The sequence below is a fragment of the Spea bombifrons genome, chromosome 3, assembly GCF_027358695.1.
Source record: "Spea bombifrons isolate aSpeBom1 chromosome 3, aSpeBom1.2.pri, whole genome shotgun sequence".
NCBI classification, from domain to species: Eukaryota; Metazoa; Chordata; class Amphibia; order Anura; family Pelobatidae; genus Spea; species Spea bombifrons.
In genome coordinates, this window is record NC_071089.1 from 1,350,653 (window position 1) to 1,358,913 (window position 8,261).

Sequence of the window (8,261 nt, forward strand, 5' to 3'; positions counted from 1 at the left end):
ATATAATGTATATCGGCCCTGCATATATTTATATAATGTATATCCGCCCTGCATATATTTATATAATGTATATCGGCCCTGCATATATTTATATAATGTATATCGGCCCCTCATATATTTATATAATGTATATCAGCCCAGCGTATATTTATATAATGTATATCGGCACCGCATATATTTATATAACGTATATCGGCCCCGCATATATTTATATAATGTATATCGGCCCCGCATATATTTATATAATGTATATCGGCCCCGCATATATTTCTATAATGTATATCGGCCCGCATATATTTATATAATGTATATTGGCCCCGCATATATTTATATAATGTATATCGGCCCCGTGTATATTTATATAAAGTATATCGGCCCTGCATATATTTATATAATGTATATCGGCCCGCATATATTTATATAACGTATATCGGCACCGCATATATTTATATAATGTATATCAGCCCCGCATATATTTATATAATGTATATCGCCCTGCATATATTTATATTATGTATATCGGCCCGCATATATTTATATAATGTATATTGGCCCCGCATATATTTATATAATGTATATCGGCCCCGTGTATATTTATATAAAGTATATCGGCCCTGCATATATTTATATAATGTATATCAGCCCCGCGTATATTTATATAATGTATATCAGCCCCGCGTATATTTATATAATGTATATCCTCCCCGCATATATTTATATAATGTATATCGGCCCCGCATATATTTATATAATGTATATCAGCCCCGCGTATATTTATATAATGTATATCCTCCCCGCATATATTTATATAATGTATATCGGCCCCGCATATATTTATATAATGTATATCAGCCCCGCATATATTTATATAATGTATATCAGCCCCGTATATATTTATATAATGTATATCAGCCCTGTATATATTTATATAATGTATATCGCCCTGCATATATTTATATAATGTGTATCGGCCCCGTGTATATTTATATAATGTATATCAGCCCCGTATATATTTATATAATGTATATCAGCCCTGTATATATTTATATAATGTATATCGCCCTGCATATATTTATATAATGTATATCGGCCCCGTATATATTTATATAATGTATATCGGCCCCGCATATATTTATATAATGTGTATCGGCCCCGTGTATATTTATATAATGTATATCGGCCCCGTATATATTTATATAATGTATATCGGCCCCGCATATATTTATATAATGTATATCGGCCCCGTGTATATTTATATAATGTATATCGGCCCCGTATATATTTATATAATGTATATCGGCCCCGCATATATTTATATAATGTATATCGGCCCCGTGTATATTTATATAATGTATATCGGCCCCGTATATATTTATATAATGTATATCGGCCCCGCATATATTTATATAATGTGTATCGGCCCCGTGTATATTTATATAATGTATATCGGCCCCGTATATATTTATATAATGTATATCGGCCCTGTATATATTTATATGTTATCATACCTCCTCCGAGATGCCGTTTTTCTAGTGTATATAATTTTAACTTTTTTAGTCTCTCTCCATAACTTGCATCTCCCAATCCCTTTATTCATTTTATTTCTTTCCTTTGCACTTTTTCTAATTCCATAAAGGGGGCCCCCTGGACCTATAGGAAAGGGGGGTCATGACTGCTGGCCCATGCAGATGGCTGCAGTAAGCCCCTTCTTCATTGGTGGGAAGCGGCAACAATGTTGCAGCTAAAAGGGTTTAAAGGTAGGTGACTCTTACCTCTTTTCCTGTGCCTGCAGTGAGCGCCCGTCCGCCCTGGGTCTGGTATGATTCATATTCGTGGTATCATTGTTTTGTATTAATTTGTTCTTTTTCCTTCTATGTTCCTTCTCTTCAATTGTCACAGCTGCGGTCTGGGTCCCCTGGCCAGCGCGTTTTTTCCAGACAACTTTGCTCAATTTGCCCTTAGCGGGCTTGGGGAGGCTTATGGCACCCGCAGGGCCGGGACACTTGGCTAATCGGCGGTTGTTTAACTGCCTGTTGGGCCGAGCACTCAGCAGCTGGCAGGTTGTTTCTCATGGTAATGGTTGGGTTGTTCCGCTGGCCTGGGGAATGGTTATATATTCATGTTTAATAAAGCTGTGGCCAAAATGCCGTATCCCACACAATGGTGTCCAGTGTCTTTATTTATGGGGTTTGGTGGGTGGGGTATTTTGGGTTGTTTATTCCTTGGCCGTTGCTATTCCTTGCTATGGGTCTAAGCAGTCATGTCCTTTTTAAGGACCGGTGCCCAGAATTGTATCGCGTATTCAAGGTGAGGTCTTACCAATGACCTGTAAAGAGGCGGATAATATCCTCCTCCCAATACCCCGTTATATACATGCCAAAACCTTATTGGCCCTCGCAGCTGCCCCCTGACATTGGGCACTGTTACCAAGTCTGTTGTCAACCGTTATTCCTAAATCATTCTCATTGGTAGTTTCCCCCAAGGATATTCCAATTAAAGAATAGGTCGCATTGTTATTATTTTACCATAATGCGTAACTTTGCATTTCTCTATGTTGAACCTCATCTGCCACCTGCACGCCGAGCCCCCAACTCTGTCTAAATCCTCCTGCAAAGAAGAAACACCAAACCATATATTTTCCTTCAAAAGTGAAAAATAATGGTGAACGTGCACCTGGTGAATAAATGGATGGAAGGTATATTCAAAGATCCTTCCCTTGATACAAACTTTTCCTCAAATCTCATTCAACGCGTAACAGAAATAAAACACAAATAAAACCAACGGTGTGATATCGTCAGATGTAAACGCTCTCATTTAATATTCCTCACACTCTTAAATGCCATTGGACATGGAGACTAAATGAACAACAACTAATAGACCGACCTACTCAGCCACCACAATAGAAGCACTTCAAATTTATTTCCAGGAAAATTTTAAACCCCTGGCTATTGCCCCACAGCACCCAGTCATTGAGCTAATGAGCATTATCTTTGTTTTGGTGTTTTCTTGGTGTTTTTGAGCCTGCTTGACAGCTGTCTGCCTTCTTCAGTCTGGCCTGGCTCCTGTAGTTCAGTCCTGATTTCTCCATGTTGTACCCGTTTACTCCTGTGTGGTCAGTTGGTGGAGCTTCTATCACACTAGTGGTTTTGGTGAAGTGCTCGGTGTGGGTGCAGCAAAGTCCTGGCAGCTGTGGAGTACTCTGGGGATCAACCCACTGAGGAAAAAGTGCTGTTATCGGTGGAAATCCCCATCTGGGCACTGACCCCACTCCACATTGGAGGGTCCTTTAGGACTTGGTATAACACGTACTAACCCAGACATTCATGGGATCATCATCGACCCTACTTACAAAAAGCTTGTTTCATATGCAGATGAACTCCTATCCGTTATCCCGCAACCGAGAGCGTCCCTTCCTTAATATTAACATACCCCAGCCATCAGCCTCTAGTACCGCTTCTAGTTCCCCGTGTAAATGGTCCACGAACGCCCTCAAACATTGAGGTATCTACCGGCATCATCTTTTTCTCCTCCTCCTACGACCCTAATCATTTAAGTATCCATAACCAAATCAGGGTAGATTTAACCAGATGGACATTTCTTCGTATAACAAGAACGGGCAGGATTATTGTAATGGAGATGAATATCTTGCTCACAATCCTTAATGAGATGCAAACAATTCCAATATACTTTCCACAAGCCTACTTCAAATCTTTACAAAGCATTCTTATAATTTGGGAATCTAAGAGACCACGACTGAGATCGACGGGAGCGTGTGATTCTAATGAGCAAAATAGTTGATTGCTCTACAGCTAGACAACACAAAGCCTGGGTTATTCCAGAACACTTTCTTGTAGATTCACCAATCAATAACGTAACTTGGACCACCAAACACAATAGACCAAGCACACTCCCTCTCCACTGCCACCACTTACTCACAATAAGAAAACGCAGGAACATTGACAAATTACTTACCTGACGATGCACCTGCCTTAATATTACGTCATTTGGTCCATGATGGAAAGATTAAGTCAATTAATCTCTTCATCAATGGGAATCAGTCATCGTTCTTCGTGCAGTTCCCACATCATGTAATCATGCATTATATACATTCGTTATGTGCTAATGAGCAACTTCCAACAAATTTAACCCCGTTCGAACACTTATGTGAGGATACTGAATTCACCCCCCCTCCGCATCTGATCTCCAGTTTGTATAACAGTATCCTAACACTGTCTATGAGAAATCCATATTACACTATACTTTGGGAAACAGACCTTATTTGCATACAGTCTGGAGGGCGTGGTCTAACTCTGCCTCATTAAAGCATTTCTACAACCCCAAACAGTACATAGCATGACACAGGCAGGATATTTTGCGCTTCTGAATGCGACGCAGTCCTTAGCCAGGAAGAAGCTTGCAAATAAAGCAAGCAATCTTTTCAATCTATCGTTAACAACAGCAAAGAAGCCAAGCAAATGCCAAGCATCAAAAAATTGATTAAGACTCATGGTCGTTCCTCCCCACGGAAATCTTTAGTAAAAGGCGAAAGATTTATTCCATCTGAAGAGAAACCAGAGTATACCCAAGCATGCCGCAGGGCAACGGCCCGGCCACAGGCAGTGCTCCTCGAGGTTAAGGTGTGTTTAATTAATCCCACCCAGCTCTTGCCTGATCATTGGAACCTTTAACACATGCAAAACACAATTGCAAAGGGATTGGAACTATTTAATATTGGGCTGTTTTAAAGTCTTATTAAACTAACAATAAGGCGGGGCATTTCTCGGTGCATCATGGGTATTCAAATGAGGCGGCAGCTCAAACAAACCTTCCAGCAGTCTTAGTGACTGGGGCGCGAGGTTGCTTCTTTGAAACAATGTTGTTTGCGTTAAGAAAAGAAAAGCTGAAGATTGTAACTCCCCCACCGCTTACCTACGGGGGTCCGCAACTTCCCCTTCTGCTGCAGCCACCAGAAGTTCCTGGCACACATTCTTTGGGCTGTGTTACAAGGTTAGGGGTAAGGCTTCGGGATGGAATCTGATTACTACTCTTTTTTCCAATCGTGGCGTGCTGAACCCATCGGCTTCACAAATACCAAGTTGCCTGATGCTGTTTCCTTTGAAAGCAAATATATCTTTTCCACAAATCCAATCTTTCTAATTAAACCACCTTTCCAAAGTAAGCGGTTAGAAACGTTTAAGCATGGAAAGGTTTGGTGATAGAGCTTGGGTTAGGGGCGGGTTAAGCTCATGGCTTTGAAGAGGCCCAGTTACAGTTAGCGTCGGAGTACTGTTAATGGTTTACGGTTGATAGTGAGAAGTGGGGGAGAGGGTGTAGAAAGTGAGAAGGGAGGGAGAGGGGTATATAGTGGGGTAGATAGTGAGAAGTGGGGGAGAGGGTGTAGATAGTGAGAAGGGAGGGAGAGGGGTATATAGTGGGGTAAATAGATAGAAGTGGGGGAGAGGGTGTAGAAAGTGAGAAGGGAGGGAGGGGGTAGCTAGAGAGAGGGGGTGATCTATACCTGCATTGCTGGGTTTGCGTGTTATTCTGTTGCTCTTTACCTGCGATGCTCTGTTTCTATACATTATTATTGTATGCCTGCAAATACAGGATTTGTCGCTCTGTCTACAAACACGTTCCAGGCTGCTGTTTGTCTGCATGATGCCGCAGTATATGATGGCGCTATATAAATTAGTAACATCGCACATTGTACAGCGCTGCAGCATATGATGGCGCTATATATATATATCACTCAGTAATATCACACATTGTACTGCGCCGCAGTATATGATGGCGCTATATAAATCAGTAACATCGCACATTGTACAGCGCTGCAGCATATGATGGCGCTATATACGGTATATATATATCACTCAGTAATATCAAACATTGTACAGCGCTGCAGCATTTGATGGCGCTATATATATAATTATATATATCACTCAGTAATATCACATATTGTACAGCGCTGCACCATATGATGGCGCTATTTAAATTAATAAGATCACATTGTACTGCGCTGCAGTATATGATGGCGTTATATAAATCAGTAACAGCACACATTGTCCAGCCCTGCAGTATATGATGGCGCTATATCAATCAGTATATATAAATCAGTAATATCACACATTGTACAGCGCTGCAGCATATGATGGCGCTATATATATATATATCACTCAGTAATATCACACGTTGTACAGCGCTGCAGCATATGATGGCGCTATATAAATCAGTAACATCACACATTGTACAGCGCTGCAGCATATGATGGTTCTATATAAATCAGTAACATCACACATTGTACAGCGCTGTAGCATATGATGGCGCTCTATAAATCAGTATATATCAATCAGTAATATCACAAATTATACAGTGCTATAGTATATGATGGTGCTATATAAATCAGTAACATCACACATTGTACTGCGCTGCAGCATATAATGGCGCTATTTAAATTAATAGGAACACATTGTACAGCGCTGCAGCATATGATGGCGCTTTATCAATCAGTATATATCAATCAATAACATCACACATCCTTCCCTTCATTCTCAGTTTGGTGTTATTATAATGAATATTTACTGCTCACAGCGCCCAGCAATAGACTCCGATCCGGCCGGAAAACACCTTAAAGGTTTCTTCTATCTTTACTGGATTTTTATTTTGTATCAAAAGTGTTTTTGTAACATTGCAAACGTACAAAATTGTTTCATTACCTTGAGATCACGGAACACGATGATGTCATGTCTTCATTGTGACATCACAGGTGCAGTACACAGATACAGCCCATCACAGAGCAGAAGGACACTTCTACTGTAGACTCCTAACAGAGAAGATGCGGATCGTAGTAGCTTTGCTATTTGCTATTTGCTGTTTGACTTCTGAGACTTTTCCTGTTCCGCGCCCGAAAGGTAAAGAATCCGAATAACTCGAGATCCGGATAAAACTGGGGAATATCGGCTTTCTGGGTTCTGGGTTCCCGGTGACCGCAGCAGATCAGCGGCAAATGTTTCCATGAACTATTTCTTGCTAGCGGTTATATTGTTGAGTACAAACAGCGGTATAATTCTCTTTGTATCAGTAGCTGCCGGAATCGCTGCCCTGCAGCTGCACTCGAGGCGGTTTGGTAGAAAAATATCAGTTAAATCCGTTAGAAATCCAATGAAAACCGGGCTCTTCACCTTACACCGGACAGCATATGATATTTAGAAATGTTTTGGGACACAGAGGAATTGCGCGTCTCTTCCCGAGGTTCCTATGAATGAAGAAGTTCGTTGGCCGTTGATGACCCCGGTGTTGTTTTTTTTTTTGCAGGGACCGACGGGAATTTCCAGCCACGAGAATCCAACCCAACATCTAATGGTAAGATACAGACGCCTCTCAGATGGGCATCCGTGCTTCAGAAGCGTGTGATCCGTGTTATGTGTGTATGTGTACGATGCACACGCATGATTTAATTACCCGTAAGAAAGATGAAATGTGGAATATTAGATAAGAGAGGTTACAGTATCCGCTCCTCATGTAACTGTCATTTGGGGCTGGCTTTATCTGTAACTCGGGGATAATAGAAAGATATTGTATAGAGAACATGCAGCTAACGCTCCTTTTTCCTGTTTATGTCACAAAGGATCTCTGGCGATCGGAGGATTCCGTTCACTGATTACACGAATGGCGCAATCAGGTACGCTATGTGTTTTCTTTTAACATTAATGATAACCGTATGGAATAGCAAACTACACAATAATAGAAAATGCTCTCATAGTGGAGTAACTGGAGCCGGAAAAAGAAACGCGTCATTTCTAACTCCTCTACACTAAGATAGAAGCGCAGCGTTAGAGATAAAAGACGTTCTATTAATGCCTTCGGGGAGAGGAAGGTCTGGAAGCGACAATGTGTCCTACTTTCAGAAGAGGACAGAAATGACCATTTTCTCGGATCTCGTTTAGTAGCAGATCCTATTTTTCTTTAAGCTTTAATATAGAAATCTGTCTGTGTGTTATATAAATATGTATTTATCTCCACATTCTTCTCGTGCTAAGAAATATTTTTGCTCTCTCTACAGTTTATTCACGACCGGTGTTGAGGATCGTGCAGAACGCATTCTTCTGTGTTACATGCGCGGTGGTCGCCGGACTGGTGGTCTATTTCTACGTAAAGTAAGTTATACAAATTGTTGGAAATTCAAATGCTGCGGAGAGACATCCAACGCAACGCACTATATAAAAAATGACCAAACAGCATGTATACTATACACGGGGAGAAAC

The 8,261-nt window shown here is 40.8% G+C and overlaps 1 non-coding gene across 1 annotated transcript; it reads right to left on the bottom strand.

The window, feature by feature from the left end:
- Window positions 1-4,465: 4,465 nt before the first annotated feature.
- Window positions 4,466-4,580, bottom strand: LOC128488190 (U5 spliceosomal RNA). The gene has a single exon (XR_008353623.1). It is a non-coding gene; the product is annotated as a U5 spliceosomal RNA (small nuclear RNA).
- Window positions 4,581-8,261: the final 3,681 nt, after the last annotated feature.